At 44.8% G+C, this 18,925-nt stretch overlaps 1 long non-coding RNA gene across 1 annotated transcript; it reads right to left on the bottom strand.

The window, feature by feature from the left end:
* Positions 1 to 6,247: 6,247 nt before the first annotated feature.
* LOC109319276 lies at positions 6,248 to 17,410 on the bottom strand. Its single transcript, XR_002103455.1, has 3 exons — positions 17,401 to 17,410; positions 8,494 to 8,500; positions 6,248 to 6,321 (listed from the first exon to the last, which is right to left on the bottom strand). It is a non-coding gene; the product is annotated as an uncharacterized LOC109319276 (long non-coding RNA).
* Between the last annotated feature and the right edge of the window lie 1,515 nt (positions 17,411 to 18,925).

The raw sequence follows: 18,925 nt of genomic DNA, 5'->3' as shown, positions 1-18,925 counted from the left end.
AAGCAGTGTGGCAAAATTAGTAATGAATGCCACCCAGACTAATTAGCATCTCAGTCAAGGAAATTAGCCCAGGCAGTGTGCTGTGCTAATGCTGCTCTACTGCTTCTGGTTTTGGAGGAAGCTTGGGCTATGTCAACATGCACTAAACATAGGTTCCTGGTACCACTGTGGTGCTTACATTCTTTATTGCATCTGGCTCTCAACCCCCTGTGCTTCAGTTCCCAATCAGTCCCTAAAATAGAATCATAGAAACATAAAAAATGGGGTTGTGGGGGGGGTTATGGTGGGGTGCGGGTGTGGGAGGGTGTGCATGTGGTGGGGGTGTGTGGAGGGGGTTGTGAGGTGTGGCTTTGTATGTGGGGTCATAAGGTATGTTGGGATGAGTATATGTGGGGGGGCTGTGGGGGTAGGGCTTGGGTGTGTGAGGTTTGTGGGTTGTGAGAGACGGTGGGGCGGTGGGGGCCCTCCCCACACTCCCAAATGGTTCACAGCCCCTGGTGCTGGCAGCAGCAGCAGGTGGGAGCACTCGGGGCACTCCTACCCTGCACAGGCACTGGCACCTGGTGGCACGTGCCCCAGCCAGTGCTGTGCATGGGGGTGAGTGCAGCCTGCCCAGCTCACTTCTATCATGGGGCTCCATGCAGCAGCACTGGGGGAAGCCTCATACTGGAACCGGCTGCCTTGCCTCCCCTCTGCTGTGCAGATCCCAACAGGACCGCCAGGAGTGGAGGGAGCCCTGCCCCCTGCTTCCCCACAGAGTCCCGGGACCTGCATGGTGGGGGTGGGGCTTCCCCCAGTCCTGCGTGAGTGTGGGAGCTACAGGCATACTGCACAGAGCCCCCATGATAGAGATGGCCAGGCAGGCTGTGTTCCTAGCCCCCATGCGGAGTGCTTGCTGGAGCCATGTGCTGTCAGGTGCCGACACCTGCACAGGACATGAATGCCCTGAGCACCCCCACCTGCTGCTGCTGCTGGCAGCAGGGGCTGTGCACCATGTGGGATAATGTGTCGGGGTCCCCACACTCCTCACCCTCCCTCATACCCACACCCTGCCCAGCTGAGCTCCATGCTGTCACCACGCCCCTGGGCGCAGACTCCATGCTGCCCCCAACCCCAGCCCCACGCTCCCTGCCCTGACCCAGCCGCAGCTCCCCCCCCACCCCTGCCCCTTCTGCTTCCTTACCCTGCTGCCCAGAGTGAGCTGGATGGCGAGAAAACCAAGCAGGTCCTCCTGAGGCAGCTGTAGCAGTGGCAACAGCAGTCCCACCAAGAAGCAGCTGCTGGCAGGGCTGGGCCCTTCCACCAACAGAGGTGGGAGCAAGGCACAATAGGGTATGTTGGGGAGTGTGTATACCTGGATGGTTCATGAGAGGAAGGGCTGGGAGGGGTACAATTCATTAATGGGTGCCCATGGGCTGGATGAAAGTGCCTGGAGTGCTGGATCCAACCTGCAGGCCATACTTTGCCTGCCCCTGCTGTAAGGTGCACTAGAGACATGTGACGTTTAGTACATAGATGAGGCCTTTATGTCCTATCACGCACTGTTCTGTCTTGATGAGAAAGATCTTCGGACCATAGGAAAGTAAGACTGTAAAGGACCTCACAAGGTCTAGTTCGTCCCCTGTGCTCTTAATGCAGGATCTTAAGCACCCCTGACTAAACCATTCCAGCCAAGTGTCTGTCTGTCCGACCTGCTTTTGAAAATTTCCAGGGACAGAGATTCCACAACCAGCCTGTTTCAGTGCTTGACCACCCTCATAATCAGAAAGTTCCTCCTGATCTCCAACCTAAATTTCCCCGGCAGCAGCTTGAGGCAATTTCTCATAGTCTTGTTCCCTATGGCCAAAGTTAAAAGCCCATCTCTATCCTTTCTATAATTTCCTTCAGGTATCTGAAGACCGTTATCAAATCTCCCCTCAGTCTTCTCTTCTCTGGACTAAATAATCCTAGTTCTTCCAGCCTTTCCTCGTAACTCACACTCCCCAGGCCTCTATTTATTTGTGTTGCTCTGCACTGGATTCTTTTCAATTTGTTCACATGCTTCTTGAAATGTGAAACCCAAAACTGGGCACAGTATTTCAGATGAGGCCTCCAGGTAAATAAAGCAGAATTCACTTCCCTTGATTTTCAGTTGTAGCAGTTAATACAATCCACTATATTGTTGGCTTTTTTTGCAACAAGAGCACACAATTGGTTTATATTCAGCTTATGGTCTACTGCAATAATTTAATCCCAAGGGCAGAACTTTGCATTTAAACTCATACAGTCATAGAAATTTAGGGCTGCGAGGGACCTTGAAAGATCATTGAGTCCAACCCCCCTGCTGTGGGCAGGAATACTGCTGAGATCAAATGATCCCAGCAAGGTGTCTGTCCAGTCTCCTTTTGAAAACTTCCAAGGTTGGGGACTGCACCACCTCCTTGGGAAGTCTATTCCAGATTCTGGTCACCCTTACCGTAAAGTTCTTCCTTACATCCAACTTGAAACCATCCTCTAACACAAGGGCTGTCTCGGGGGGTACTTTGAAAGGTCCCAGGGGTATGGGGGGGCAGGCAGGGATGGCACGCTGCCACCCCACGCTGTTGCCTCACAGAAGCAGGGCCGCACAGACACCATGCTGCCACCGCTCACCACCTTCTACGTCCGGCCCCCCACACTCCACTTCTGGCTGCTTGCCACCCCCCACACACACACTCCACATCTGACCGCTCGCCACTCCCCCTGGGGTACATTTATTAAAAAGGGGACAGCTGGGGGTACACTTATTAAAAAGGTTGAAAAGCCCTGCTCTAACAGTTTATTGTTATTGCCCCTTGTCCTCCTCTGGGACACCCTAGTGAACAGTTTTTCTCACAGCTCCCAATATTCACCCCTTATATACTTATAGATGGTCATCAAGTCCCCTCCTCAGTCTTCCCTTCCCCAGGCTAAACAGTCCCAGGCCCCTTAGTCTTTCCTCCTATGGTTTGTCCTCCAGGCCCTTAATCGTTCTTGTTGCCCATCTCTGGACCTCTCAAGACTCTCCACACTTTTTTTGAAGTGCAGCAACCAGAACTGGACACAGTACTGCAGCTGGGGTCACACCAGCGCTGAGTAGAGAGGAAGTATCACTTCCTTAGCCCTACTCACAATGCATCGGCTAATGCATCCCAGTATGATATTAGCTCTGTGGACTACAGTGTCACACCAGCAGCTCATGTTCATCCTGTGATCAACCATAACCCCAAGGTCCCTTTCAGCCATTGTGCTGGCTAGGACATCTCCTCCTAACCTATATTCATGTCGCTGGTTACTTCTCCCCGGATGAAGCACTCTGCATTTATCCTTATTGAACTCCATCGTCCTGTTCCGCCCACCTTTCCAGCTTGTCAGGTCCGCTCAGATCTGCGTTCTGTCCCCTAGCATGATTGCTTTTCCCCATAACTTAGAATCATCTGCAACTTGGCCAGCATGCTTTCTACATCTTCATCTAAATCTAAGTCATCAATAAAGATGTTGAACACCACAGGGCCAAGAACTGGACCCTGCAGGACAGCACTGGCCACCACCCACCAAGACAATACAGACCCATCCACTAAAACTCTCTGGGGTCAGTCCCCTTGGCTAGTTCCCAAACCACCTGACCATGGACTCTGCCAGCCCACAATCATCAGGGGTTTTTTTATAAAAGCATCATAGCGAAGGCCTTTTTAAAATCCAAGTATATGACATCACCCATGTCTCCCACATGGAAGCGGTTCATTACTTGATCATAGAAGGAGACGAAGTTGGTCAGACATGACCTGCTCACAGTGGAACCACGCTGGATATCCTTCAGCATCGTGTCTTCTGCCAGTCTCTCACAAATGAACTTCTTGATTACCTTTTTCCAAAAGTTTACCTGGTATTGAGGTCAAACTGACTGACCTATAGTTTCCCAAATCCGCCTTCCTCCTCTTCTTAAAGATTGACTTCACACTGGCCCTTTTCCAGTCTTCCAGGACCTCTCCCTTTTGCACTTAAAAGTGGGTTTTTAAACCTAGTGTTTCAATAATTGACACAGCACTCGGCTGATTACTAGCATAAAGGCTTGCTTTAATAACTACCAACAAACTATAAAACTAAATGATAGAAATCAATAGACTTTTCCTTAATATTCAATAAATGCGCTATTACAATCCTTGTATTATCTTAGCTGCAAAGAGATCTTTAACCAATACAGGCAAGCAGCTGTTCCTATACAGTGTTACAGAGTATAGATCCTTCACTCGTGTGCTGGATGGTGCAGGATGGCTTCTTGATCTTCTCTGGACTGCACACCTTGCTGGCAGTTCAGTCTTGCTTTTTATACTGTTTTAAATGTATAGCTTCAAAGCATTTTCCTTGATGGCTGGCTGATTAAAGTCTGAAGAAAACAGGGTGACTATCATCTTATAATTGTTAAATTGCCTGGCTCCTGTTTTTGGATTTGTTTAGGTGTAAAGATTTGCATTTTTTTCAGCCACTGAAATTAAATGCGATGGGCCTTCAGTGGTCAAACAGGATACCTAGAGGCATTGGTTACCAGACCTGTCTTTGGTTTATCAATGGGGCAAATTGGCAATAGCTTGTACCAGTGATGGTCTATTTACAAAACTCCAGATGTACATTGAACAATTAAGACATCTGTAATGCTTGGACATTGGATGCCTGTTTTGAGAAATGTGAGGATGTTACGTACAGGACATCTTTCCTGCATCTTTTACATATTTTGCTTGAAATGTATATTTAGTCTTTTGTCTTCTTTAGTTGCTAGTTCAGTTGAAATGTATACATAGTTTCCTTTAGTTACACTGGCTCAGCCTTTTTCTCTTTCGTAACTTGGAGATACACATGTGATGAGTGTGTCAGGTCTCTGCCAACAATTTTCCTTTTAGAGGAACCATCACTCTTTTTATTTTATGGCATGGGTCTGGTATTGAGTACCACAAGCTCCTCTCTCTCTCATGCCTAGTGGGTTGCAAGCCATTAGCAGAATTTGATATTGTTTGTGGCAAGCTTGTTACTACAACCCACTCTTGCCCCATCCACCGTCTTGCATTTTTGTGCAAGAGACACTGTCCAAGCTTTCACAGCTTTCATAGCCAGCACTCCCAAGCACCACAAGTCTTCAAATACCTTCGCCAATGGTTCTGCAATGACTCTAGCCAATTCCCTCAGCACTGTTGGGTGCAGTCCATCCGGTCCTGTGGACTTGAAGACATTCAGCTGCTCTAAGTGCTCCCTCACAGTGACCATTGGTCGGCAGTTATCCCACTGCATCAGTCTAGTATCCAACCAGGTGGATATGCAGGAACACAGATGCAAAGTATTTATTAAACAGTTCAGCTTTCTCCTGATTGTCTGTTATCAGCTGTCCTGTCCCATTCTGCCAGGACCCCACATTTCCCTTGGTCTTCCTCCTGCTCCCTGTATACCTAAAGAAGGACTTAACTGTCATTGATTTCAGTCACCAATCTGATCTTGGTTGCTGCCCTTGCCTTCCTTATCCTCTCCCTATAAATACAAGCTATACTTGTGTATTCCTCCTTGTTTCCACTCTCCGTAAGTCTCATTTTCTGTTTTAAGTACTCCTTGACTCCTCTGGTAAGCCAAAAGGGCTTCCCAGCCCCTTTACCACCTTTCCTGCATACAGGAATGGACCTCTTCTGTGCTCTGAGGATTGCTCCTTTGAGAAACAACCACCTTTCCTGAACTCCCTTCCCCTCCAGTCCCTCTTCCCATAGGGTCTCTCCCACTATTTTCCTAAGCTCATTGAAGTCAGCCTTCCTAAAGTCAAGCAGGTCTGCCCTAGTGGCTAGCTTCCTGATAGTGAATTCTATCATTGCATGGTCGCTATCTCCCAGATTACCCTCAATCCTCAGATCTCCCATCAGGTCATCCCCTTTGGCCACAACCAAATCCAGAAAAGCCTTCCCCCTGGTCGGCCCATTCATTAGGGTATCTGATAAACCTGAAGTGGGCAAGGAGCATCCAGCGTGCCACAGAACTTCCCAGTCTGACCCTGTATGCACCTTCCAGAAATAGAGTGTCTGCCTGCGGGTTTGCCTTCAGAGTTTCTCCTGTACTAAATAAAGTTCTTCCACGCAGGTCAAAAACCTGCGTGACTTGTCAGATCTGGCCGAGTGCTCTTCCCAGAAGATGTCAGGGTAACTGAGGTCACTCGTGACAATCAGGTCCATGTTGAATTTCTCCTGGTAGATTGCAGACCAGTTTTACAATCTAGCTGGGTCATTCTGGAACCTAGCCCTACCCTCCAGAGTTTCTGCAGCTCCACTCAACTTGGGGTCATCCTCAAATTTGCTTAAGCATGTATTTAATCCTATTGTCCACACTATTAATAAAATTATTAAACAATACTGAACCCAGGACAGACACCTGGGGAACCCTGCTTGATAACTCCTCCTAACTAGACATTGAGCCATTGGTGACTACCCATTCAACACAATAATCTAATCTGTTATGTATCCATATTACAGGACTTTCATCTAGTCTGCTGGTATATTTTTTTAGTTTGTTAATGAGAATGTTGTGGTCAAAGCCTTGTTAAAGTCAAGGTATATCACATCCACACTGGCCCAATGATTCATCATGATCACGCATTATGATCAGCACCTAGTCTGCTCTGACCTCATCATTTAGGCATTTGAATACCTGTACTCGGATACAAGCATATGCCCTGCTGTTACCACAACCCTTGTCAAATTTGGAATTCTGCTCAGCCATACTACGAATCCACTCTTTTCCTAAAAACAAAAAAGTGAAGTGCTACTATCATTTTCATATTATGCTGACCTAGCCATAGTGCTGTTGGACAGACTATAGTACAATTATTGCACTTCTCCAATACTGTTTCCTTAAGTGCAACACATTTTCTGCAGAGAAACACCAATAGTTCCACTTCCTTTTCTTTACCCATACCAAGAATTTTTATTGTGAGAAAGATGAGATCCTGAGAGCTGACCTTTAGTGCCATGGTTGTTGTTGCAAAACATTTGTATTACAATAGCACTGAATGCCCTTAATGAATCTGGAGTTCTATTGTGATAGTTACTACATATGTATATGGTAAGATGCTACAGATGTATATCAAGACACTTGTCCCAAAAAATGCAAGTGCACTACTATTATTTGTGGCAAAGTTTCTAGTTCTGAAACAGTACAAGATAGTTTTCAATTGGGCAATTAAAGAACCATGACTGCTGTCTACCACCTGAAAACCAGGCCAGGGTTTTTGCTTCCATTCACCCAGTCAGGAGCTGAACCTTCACATATTTCAGATTCATTCTTATTATGCCTACTATGGCCATGTTACTAAATGCCTGAGGTTGTGTTAAACTGGTATCTCTAGGGCTTGATACCATTCTCCCTCTTTTCACAGTTTGCTTTCTTCTCCCTGGGAAGTGGTATAGCTTAAGTTTTTGGTCCATATATGAAGATGGCCAACATGAAGTCGAGGGCCTTCTGGTTCTGAATAAAGTAAAGCTCTAGTGAAAATAGGGGATTTGGAGGGCTCCCTGTTTTCTGAAGACAATTCCAGCTGAGACGATATATTTGATATAAAAGGGATTACTAGAGATTTGGGAATAACAGCTGAAAGAAAATGACCCACTGTCTGACAAAAATGCAGCTCCATACACTTGATTATTTTGGTTGCCCTTCTCTGTACCTTTTCCAATTCTACTTCTTCCTTTTTAAGATGTAGAGACTGGAACTGTGTATAATATTCAAGATGTGGGTGCATCAAGGTTTCGTATAATGGTATGATGATGTTCTCCATTTTATTTTCAATTCCCTTCTTAATTATGTCCAGCATTTTTGGCTTTTTTTGGTTACCACTGCACACTAAGTTTATGTCTGAGATAACTGTTTACAATAACTCCAAGGTCTCTGTCCTGAATCATAACAGCTAGCTCAGGACTATGGTTGTATGGGATGATTTGGATAAGGTTGATCCTGCGTCAGGCAGTGGTTTGGACTAGATGACCTCTGGAGGTCCTTTCCAGTTCTACTTATAGCTTTATGACCATGACTCAAGGGAATATGGCATGAGGATGGGGTAGACTTGAAGAACACTAACTTCATTTGAAACACAAAGAGATATTTCTGTTTTAATGAACCAGCACTAGTGAGAAAGCAAGCTGCTGTTCCTGGAGAAGGAAGGTAATTATATGTGGATGTTCAAAGAATATTTTGCATTAATGTTTCTAAAGAGACAGGGCATAGAAATTCACCCTGTTTTCCGAGAAAAAAATGAAATTAATTTACTTCTCAAGACTGTAGACCTGCACAAATGTTAGAGTCCTATGTTTTATTCAAATAGGAACAATCTGACTGGACTGCTTAAAACCTGACCACTTCAAAGGCTTCAAAGATATCATTTGCAGGCCTACACAGACAGCGGGATAGATTCCCAGGAGAGAAGGAGGTGGGGTCTCTGCAAGACTGAAGCTCCCTGGTACCAGAGACTGGAACTTAAATGCTGAAGTGGGAATACAGAGAAGCCTGAGACTCCTTTGAATATGTACTAAGAATGTGAGACCCACATATTCTGTAACTTCAAAGGCTTGAGCCTACCTAAGCAAGGCTTAGGGATGCTAGGTTGAAGTATGCTTCCTGTATATGGAATCAAAACATGTGGCAGAGGTGATATATTTTATTAGAACAACTAGATATTTACAAAAAAAATTCTTTATTTTCAAGCTTTTGGGCACAAGCAACCTTCATCAGGCATAGGAAATTGCAAAGATTGTAAAAGTTCTCCTAGGTAGAAATGAAAATTCATATTCGTATGAATTCATATGAATTTTTATTTTTCCTTAGAACTTTTACAATCTTTGCAATCTCCTGTGCCTAATGAAGGATGCCTACGTCCAAAAGCTTCCAAATAAAGACTTTTTTTCACAAATATCTAGTTGGTCCAATAAAAGATATCACCTCTCCTACGAGTTTTAATTCATTTTGTCTCTAGACCAATATGGCTACAACCTGGATACCTGACTTCCTGTATCATTCATCTCTGATTTAGTTTATCTTTGTTTTGCTAATTTGTGTCTAACATAATACAACACAGCCTGCCATGGGGGAACACAAAGAACCCTTCAGCATCCCAAAAGGCAGGTCCTTCTCATAAGCCTTGCACAACAGGCACTCAGTGAAAGGCTCAGACCAATGAGTCCTGTCCCATAGATGTGGGCAGTGCTCCAGCTGCATGCTGCCTTACTGTTTCTTTCTAAACACCAAGAATAGCCATATCCTTTCAGCACACAAAACACTAGCTAATGTAAAATCTCCATATGAGAGCAGAGTGCATCAGACTCATCTTATGCCATATAGATAGAGGCATAGCAATTTCCCACAGCACTCTGTGTAGAGTGCTGACCACTGTGGAGCTGGAGGCAGGGAACAAAGACTCTTACCTTCCCCGGTTCTCTCCACACTCCAGCAGCAGCTTGTGCAGCTGCAGTAGCCTGTGCTCTCACTGTTGCAGCTGAGGAACAAACTCAGTAGGAGGTACCAGAATGCCCCCATTGTCCCACACCATGTCCCCAGAGTCTTTGCTACAGCAGGCACAGCTGTACACTGCCCAGCCATAGAAAGTTGGGACCTGTAGTATATGCAGAGGTTGAGCTGAATGGTGCCACTCCCTGGGATTTTTGCCATGGGAGGCATAGCTGGACACTCAGTAGAATATCTGGGGTAGGGAAGCAAACAGGGCACCAGAGTCAACCCACAGGGAGCCCATGCCACAGGGATGGTGCAGTTAGTATACAGGGAGCTGGTCCCTCAACTTCAAAAGCCCTATTGCAACCCAACAGACTATGGAGTGTAGGGCTGCCCAGTTTCTGTGACTGTGCAGCACTGGGATGCACCTACCATAGCAAAGGTGATGAGGATGGTGGAGGAGACGGTGGAGGTGATTCTGGCACCCTCTCTAAGTCAGTGCCCAAAGGTGTCTCACTTGCCCAACTCTAGTTATGCCACTGCAGGTAGAAATAAAAATGCTGTCCAAAATGGAGAATGTCATCGTGCACTGGCAGGAAGCCTTTTCGCATTTCAAAATAAAGAACACAGAAACCTGAACAATAACTTCCAACAGCTACGTCCCCCAGAGCTGTGAAGTTGATAACTTATAATGACTGCAGATAAGCAATTATAAGGGGCCAAATGACACCTTGTGACAGCTGGCATTTCCATATTTCCTAAACTTTCTTCGTGACAATTGTTCATATAGCACCTTTCACCCCAACATGTTTTAGAAATGTACACTGGAATCACTGTGCCAAAGTGAGGCCATTTCTGGAGTGAGGGCTGAGGAGCAGTACGATGGGGCACCATTCTTGGCCAGTCCCTAAGCACGACTGAAAGAAAAAATATTAAAAAATATAAAAAACACTATGAAAACACAGTAGTTTAAAAAGAGCTGAAGAGATCCACATCCAAGCATGTCCTCCTAGAAGTTCATGCAATTGTTTCAAAAAGTTAATTACTAATAATACCAGTACTACTATTGCTGTGGGAGACTCTGAAACATAATCATCCTGTTCCCATCTGGTCAGAAGACAAATTAGTCTCAATCAAGTTAGGTCAAGTTCATGTGGCACACTAATTCCAGATTTTGCACTTTCTTCCTCTTCTCACACTCCCTTGAGAGCATATTGAGCAAACAAGAAAACCCCCTCACTCTGTATTCCTGCCCACATTAACTGTATGCAAGCCTTTAAAAACTTTAAGAAGAAGAACCAATTTCCTAGATTTTCCTTTTGCAAGAAGCTTTGACAAATATTGGTTTTGGTTGGCTAGTCGGTTGGTTGTTGCACTTGCTGTTCCTGGAACTGGTGGGCAGTTCCTCATAAAGTATTTGCTTCAGGGCTAGGCTATTTTACTGGTAGTCGGAGTTACTATATTTGTCAAATATAGTCACTTTTGAGGGGAAAAACTGAAGGAGAAAAATATGCTGCAAGAGAAAGTGAACTGAGCACACACTGGGTAAGAATTTAAGGGATAGTCAGATACACAAATCATTTTAAGCTAAAAGGGGTGGGGAGTTACCATGCGTAAGCTTTTCCACAGTCACTGTTTTCCATCTTCTTCTATTCTGTAATAAGAGGAAGCTAAACCTAGGTAGCTTATCCTGACCTATTATAAATACTCTATTATATATGGTACATGTATGCAGAATACAGCTACTCAGGATTAATACATTTAGCAAAGCTCAGTTTTTATTACTGCCCTTAAGCACTGGTCAGCTAGGCAAGATTTTCTAAACCTTAGGAATCCAGGGATGTTGGAAATGAACACCTAATTTTCCCAGGTAATTGCACAAAAAAGCAGACAACTACATGTTCAGTTTTGCATGTATCCCTGCGCTCCTAGCATTTTAAAAATCAGGCAGCACCATTCAATGCAGAGAAAAATCATTCAGACAGGAGGTGATGGACACTATTGAGAAAAAATAGTACTGAAATACCATGTGTATTCAGATAGCTCAGAGGCATTTAAATGTCACAATGAAGGTTGTGGTAGAAGAATTTAAATACAGTTAAATAAATGTTATATTAGAAATTGATGTCGAGATCAAGACCAGTGAAATGCTGTTGTGACATACTGTGTGCACAGTCAAACACATGCTATGTTATGACAACTGAAATCTATTGTACCTCACTGGCAGCCACGTCAGTCTTTAACACACATCGCTTGGGAACTTTTTCTTTTAATTCACAAGGATTTATTTGGTTCCTCTGCTTTACACAGATAAATGCATCTCATATACAGACAAGATTCGCTTATATTTTAAATATATCCCTGCACGTGTGTATTTCTGTTTTGTGTATGAAACCTAAAATGACTTTCAAACTATAACTGCAGCACCTTATGGAAACATTTGAAAACTCTGACAAAGGGTCACACTGTCATGTATCATGCATATGATTTTGGATATTGATTTAGGGACATGTTTTTATACACTTGTTAGACAGGGTCTCATTCTGAGAGTAGACCTATGATTTCAGTGGGATTTCCTGTATAAATAAAGTGTTCAGAATCTGCCACACAGTCAGATCTCCATAAACCACCCTATGCAGATGGTTACTGTACCCGTCTATGTGTCCAGAGACAGTGATTCTACAACATTCCTCTGACAGATTTTTTTTCATTGTATTAATTCCTCTTACTCAACTCTCTTTCACCATGTCTTTATTCAGGTCATCCAAATCCAGTTAAGTTATTTGTGCCCAAGTATAATATAACGCTCTGTGTCATTGCAACAATTTCTAGGTCCAGCTCCTAACTCACTTTCCAACCTTAATGAAACAAGGAAATCAGAGGATAGAGATATTAAGTGACATGACCTAGGTCATGCAGGATATCTGTGACAGAGCTGGGAATAGTCCTCTGAAAATTTTGAATTCCTTTGTGTTGCACATAAAGGCTGTTCATGCTGATCTTAGATTTCTTCCTGTGTTTTTGTGCTTACTGGGCACATCTACACAAGACGCTTTACTTGAGATTCAAGAAAATGACTGCACAGTAAGCATTACCATCTACACGTGCCAATGCTTACTGCACAGTAATTTGCTGTAATCCCAAATAAACTTGCTACTTGTAACTAAAAGTAGCAAATTCACTCAGGAGTAATTACTGCACAGTACTGAACGTGTAGATGGCCAACTGGGAACAAATGTGCTCCTGGTCAGCTCAGCTGCAGGGGGAAGGAGATTGGTCCCTGACCCTGGGAGCTGCTGCTGCCCAGGTTGGCTCCACCACCAGAGCCTAGGTGGGGACAATGTCCCCCTGCCTCAGCAGCAGGAAACTCCCAGCCCCCACTTTGTAATTGTGATCGGGATCATGGAGCGGGGCCTGGGATTTCCCTGCTTCTGGGGCAGGGGGACATTGTCCCCACCTGGGCTCTAGTGGCAGAGCCTGCCCTGGCAGCAGGCAGTTCCCAGGAGCAGGTAGCAATGTCCCAGCCCCTGCTAAAAGAGAGCCATCTCCTCCTCCCACGCTCCCTGCCATGCCTTGGGTTAGCACCCAGAGGGAGCCTAGAGCTCCCCCTGGCGCTGCAGAGGGCTGGTGCAGGGTGGGTGGGGGCGGGAGCAAACTGATGCCATGACCAGCAAACCTGCTCCTGCTTCCCTGCCTGTGTAGACGCCTGCCCGGGGTGGGTTTACTCTAAAGTAAATTACTCCAAAGTAAACTCACCCTGGAGCTTTGCACATGTAGACACACCCACTGTATTTCTATCCACTTCTCAAAAAAAGCCTTTTCCATTTTTTAAAAAATGTATATGTTTCATTACACCCTGCTTCAGTACTATAGTAATTTGCCCTTTTCCCTTACAGTTAAGGAAATTCTGCAACACACTACAGCAAAGGGTCTAAATGCTGCAGTAACATTATGGTACATGGTGGTGCATTGGACTGTTGTTGCAGAATACATGGACACAGTGTTGGAAGTTAATGGTAGTTTTCATTTACAGATCTGAAAGCAATTTACAAACTTAATTATAGCACCACTCTACCTTGCAGGCAAACTTTTAATTTTTTTCCTAATCTCTATTTATATGGGGAAGAGTTGTTTATTCATTTTACAGTTACAGTTTTTAATCTCTTTTTTTTCATTTTCCATCCCTTGTGCTTGCTTACTTATTCCATATGCTTACATTATATAAGGCTATAAAGAAGCAGATATTTTGGCAATGAGGTTAGTCTTGCTAACACACTGAAAGAGGATGGTCTTAGAACAGGGATGGCCCACCTATGGCATGGGCAGCTTTGTGCGTAGCACATGGCAGATTGGAGAAGAGAAGGAAACACAGTGGTAGATAAGATCAACAAGCAAAAAGCAGAGCATCAGATCAGGCAGGGAGCACAGGGTAGACAGTGGAAAGCAGAGCAGCAGAGCAGGTAGGGGAAAGGGATTAGAGTGGTACTTAGGAAGAGTATAGGGCTAATTTGGGGCATGCATGCCAAAAAGGTTGGTCCCTACTAGTCTTAGAAGATGGCACACAGGATTGGGTTTGCCAAAAATAACATCCTTCTCCTTCCAACCTTCTGGAGAAAACTGAGGAACACCTAACATGTTTGGCACTCAGTAAATTCCAGCAATATACCCAAAACAGCACTTGGTCATCCAGGAATAACACTCAGCAATTATACATATAATGCTGCTCATCCCCAGGCTTCAAATGTGGGTTTCTATGAAGGTGAAGAAGCTTATGTATTACCATATATAATCATAAACCACGTCACCTTTTCCCCAAAAATTAGCCCTCCAAAATTGGGATGTGTGTCTTAAGTGGGCAAGCCAATTTTTCTTTGCTAGAATAGAAGCATGGAAGAATAGAAGGATGGAGACACTGGGCACATCTACACAAGATGCTTAAGTTTGCATTAGCATAGTTTACTGCAAAGTAAGCACGTGCGTCTACACATTCACATGCTTACTTCACAGTAAATCTCCCTAAGCCTGAGTAAATTTGTTCCTTGCAAATACAAGTAGCAAATTTACATGAGATTAGTAATGGCAACCATAGCACTCATGTAGGCACCTGACCAGGAGTAAGATCTCCCAGTCAGCCATCCATCAGGGGGCAGGAAATTGCTCCATGCCCCCTGGAGCTGCCTGCTGCAGGGACAGGCTCTGCCACAAGATCCTGAGCAGGGACTATGTTCCCCTGCCCTGGCATCAGGGAGCTCCAAACTCCCACTCCAAGACTGCTATCAGGGAGTGTGGGCTTGGTGATCCTTATCTCCCATCCTGAGCTTTGCGGTCATGGGGCTTGGGCTGGGAGACCCTTATCTCCCAGCGCCAGCTCCACAAGCCAGCACTGGGAGATAAAGGTCTCCTAGCCCAAACCTCATGACTGTGGATCTCAGGCTAGGATACAAGAGTCTCCCAGCCCGAGCCCTGCAACTGTGGGGCTCAGGATGGGAGATCCCTGCTAGTCGGTGTAGGGGAGCCTGTTCCCTGCCCAGCTCTACAATTGCAGAGCTGGGGCTGGCAAGAGGCTGGGAGCTTGTTCCCAGCCCCTGCTCCATGATTGCAGAGTGGGGACTGGGAACAAGCTCCCCAGCACCCACTCCATGATCACAGTTACAACCACAGAGCTGGGAGCTCCCTGCATGGGGATAGTTCCCTGCCCAGCCTGGAGCTGGCTGGGAGCTGCCCCTGACCTAGACAGGTCCCAGCCAGTCACAGGCTGTGCAGTGAAGCATGTGCAGCCTGAAGATGGCTGGAGACGGTCCAGTTTTGGGCAGTCCCCAGCCAGCTCTGTGCTGCACATGTAGACTTGCACACACAGCCTGGGGCTGGCTAGGAACTGTGATGGGGGGCAGGTCTCAGCCCCATGTCCTGATTGGGTGATCAAGGCACTGGGCTTTGAAAGACCTGGCAGGGTTGGGGTAGACACCTGCTCAAAACCCCTTATTCCAGATTATTTTACACTAGAGTAAATCTGGGCCAGAATAAATGCATGTATAGATGCACTCACTGTATTGCAAAACGGGTACAAGCTTCTTTTTCAGCTAGCAACCAGGAAGGGTGTGGTGGAGTGATAACCCTTTCACAGCTGTTGTCAAACTGGAAAACCAAAACTGCTGCCAATCTAGAAGTGGCTGTGAAATGGTTAACATTGGACTGTATCTCTCTTGCTTCCTGTCTCCGAGAGAAGCCGTCAACCATTTTGAGGCTTAACCTCTCATTGAAAAAGACTGCTTTCTAGGCCATGACTCTCAAAAAATCTTTTGTCTGCATTCTATATTCCAAAAAGAACATGCATGTCTTATCTGGGAGTGTGTGGTATGTGAGAAAATAAGGTAGTCTCATTCTATAGATGGAGAAACTAAGGAGCTGAGCTAGTAAATAACTTTTCAAGGGTTGTATAGTAGAACAAGCAACAATGAATAGGTCTAACTCCCATTCCAGAGGGTTGCCCACTAAACTGTAACTAGACTCAGCTTTCTACTCCAAGAAAAGGCTGCAGCGATCAAGATGTGTGTCCTCCAAAACAGAGGAGGAGGAGAAGGGGTGAGGAGAACTCTAGGATTCTGGCACCCCTGTTGCAAAAATACATATTCAAACAAGGTTTTTTTCAGCCTATTTCTCCATGTGCATCCAGAAAATATAGCAGCAGGGGAGCGGGTTATTGGTGCCAACTCTGTGAAATCTGTTTTGTTCCTCAGTGAAGTACTTTTTTAAGCAACTAAAATGCATCAATTATAGGTGTTATCTCTAATTAAAATGAACTGAGGCACATAGCTACTTCTGATTCTCAAAGGCCCAAAGTCCAGCTAGAAAATGAAGATAGCGGCTTACAAGTGAAAATAGTTCCATTGAGTGTAAATGACACTGGATGGGCTCTGACCTCCTGGGAAGGACTCTCCAGCTCTCTGAAAAGCAGTGAATAAAGCCAAGTTACAGGCAGACAGCTCCCTTGCCAATACCTGTGACTTCATAGGTAATGTGTTTATACCTGCACACTCTGCTTCAACTGCATAGAAGTAGTTGGGCTGTAGATGTGTGCATGTGTTACACACACGGTCAGCAGCTCTGTGAGACTCCTAAATCTGCGGACAGCAAACCACAATTGTAAACACTGTATTATTCAGCTAAATAGCAAACCATTAATTGAAGGGAGTGGGCAGGGAAATTTACCCTGAAGAACAAAAAGAAAAAAGAAAAAACTAAATAAAACTACCTAGATTATGTTACAAGCCGTTTGGCCTCTGCAACGTGTGCTCATGGGCATTGCCACACCTCACACTTAAGGACCTAGATATAGATCGGCATATGACTTATGCGCTTCAGAGCACACTTAAAAAAACATTTCTGTGGGCAACATGTCTCAGTGTGACTGGCTGTTTTGTATTGTTTCCTGTTGGGCCTTTATGGACATATTGCTAGATCCCTCTGAACATCCACTTCCTTTGTGATGGTGTTAGTGTGGAGATGGTATGTAACCAAATATATCACATGTAGAGTCAGTTTGTGGTTGTATTTCAAACTGGCAGCCCACAAGCACTTTTGCGCAAACGAGCAGTCCAAGCCCTCTTGCTGCCGCCCCCTTTGTCTTCCAAAAATTCCAGCTCAGCAGGAGATCTGTTTCTGTTCTGACATGCTAGCTTTGTCTTTTACCTTTTCTAACCTTGTAACCCTTTCATTTTGCAAGCTTTTTTCAGGGGTGTATGCTTTGTTCTTGTGCCCCTTCAATATCTATGACCAGCAAAATACAGTAAGATAGACCTGAAAGAAAAAATCCCTTCATGCCAGGTGGGCCTGTATTGTGCGGGCAATGTCAGAGTTCAGATAACTTCCCCAGGTTTTTCTCTCCGTTTTAACTGCCATGTCCCCATCCCTTTGGCTGCATCTTCATCTACAGGATACTGGACTTGATTGAAGGGATATATCAGTCTTGTGTTACTGAGAAAAAAAACAGTGAAATGAAATCTACTTCGCCAAAATTCTGCACCTCTGTGCAGTCATCATGGTAAGGATAGGTGAACCTGTGGCTTGTGCTTGTCCACACTATCCATTTTCAGCAGAAGAAAGTACACAACAAGAAACATGTGGCTATTCCTGTTCTTTAAGCTTACATGTACTGTAAAGACGATCTAGGTGATTTTTAAAAGTCATCCAGTCCTTTAATAGGCTTTGTCAGACCATTCAGTGCAGTGCAGTGCCTTACTGGTTTTCCATTATTATCTGCTGGGCATAAACAAGTAACCATCCCTATACCCTAGAGCCAAATGTCAACTTTGAAAAAGGGAAGGAATTTGCATATTGTTGAAATCCTATTTCTCAACCTTGAGCATTTGGATCTTGCTGTAGAATAGAGTTTTGCAGCTCAGGCTGTTTTCTCCATACTCTACAGATGTGCAGGAGTACTTTTATCTCCCATCTCCATTCCACATGGAGCTATCGCGGTTTCCCTTCATTCTGTTTTCTATTCTACCCCTTTCGTCCGAGCTTCCCTCGAGGCCCCGTATCACAGATTTACCTCATCTAATTTGAGGACAAGGAGGGAGCAGGCGGTGCCTACAGCAGCTGAAAAACAAGACGGACATATTTAGCACAGGCCAAGAAAATAAACATGAAATCTCCAGTGTTGCCTGATTCTCAGGCATTCTGAGAAATGTTCCACTTTTCCTTTTGATTTGCTTATTTTACGAGCTCAAAGAATAAAGTATTGGATGTTACACGTCCATCTGCCCCAGGAAATAATTCACTCATTCCACCACGACAGACTTCAAGGAAAACTCAGTGAAGGGGAAAAAAAGCCAATTTCTCTGCAAACTATCCAGTTTCCCAGCAGCTTTAAGAGTCTAAATGAAAAGAATGTTTTGGTTTGGTGTCCCTCCAATTCTCGTGGTTTACTTGAGGATTTCAGAGAACGCATTTTACTCTCTTGCTAACTGCTAGAACAGATTTATCCTTCAGCCATGTGCAGAATGATTATACAGGCCTAGAGGGAGTCTGAAAGCATAAACATTTACTTCATAAAAGAGATTCTGCAGACAGGAGGCCAGAGACAGTTGACTCTGGGTAATCATTTGTGCTACATTTAAAAAAAAAAAATCCTCAATTGCCAGAAGCCATAGTGGAGGCATGCACACACTTAAAGAAAACACAGGCCTTTTCCACAATGGGCAGCAAATAAATCTGGAGAGGTCTCATAATGCAGTCTGTTGGCTGAGTGCTGTTCAGAGAAATTTCCAAGGCAGCCATGTTTAATACACAGATGAAGTCAATGATGACTGCAGATCCCACTACGAATGCTTTGTCTTGATCCAAGGTTGAGTAAATTAATAAAAATATAGGCCTTTGGGTCTGGTTGAAGAGTGTGGATTAAAAGATCCACCTGCTTTAATATGGGCTCATTGTGAAGGAGGAAGGAGAGTCTTCGCAGATT

This window comes from Crocodylus porosus, unplaced genomic scaffold (assembly GCF_001723895.1).
Source record: "Crocodylus porosus isolate Cpor-Errol unplaced genomic scaffold, CroPor_comp1, whole genome shotgun sequence".
Lineage (NCBI taxonomy): Eukaryota > Metazoa > Chordata > Crocodylia > Crocodylidae > Crocodylus > Crocodylus porosus.
The sequence above is the reverse complement of the archived record's forward strand: the minus strand, read 5'-3'. Positions and strand labels throughout refer to the sequence as shown.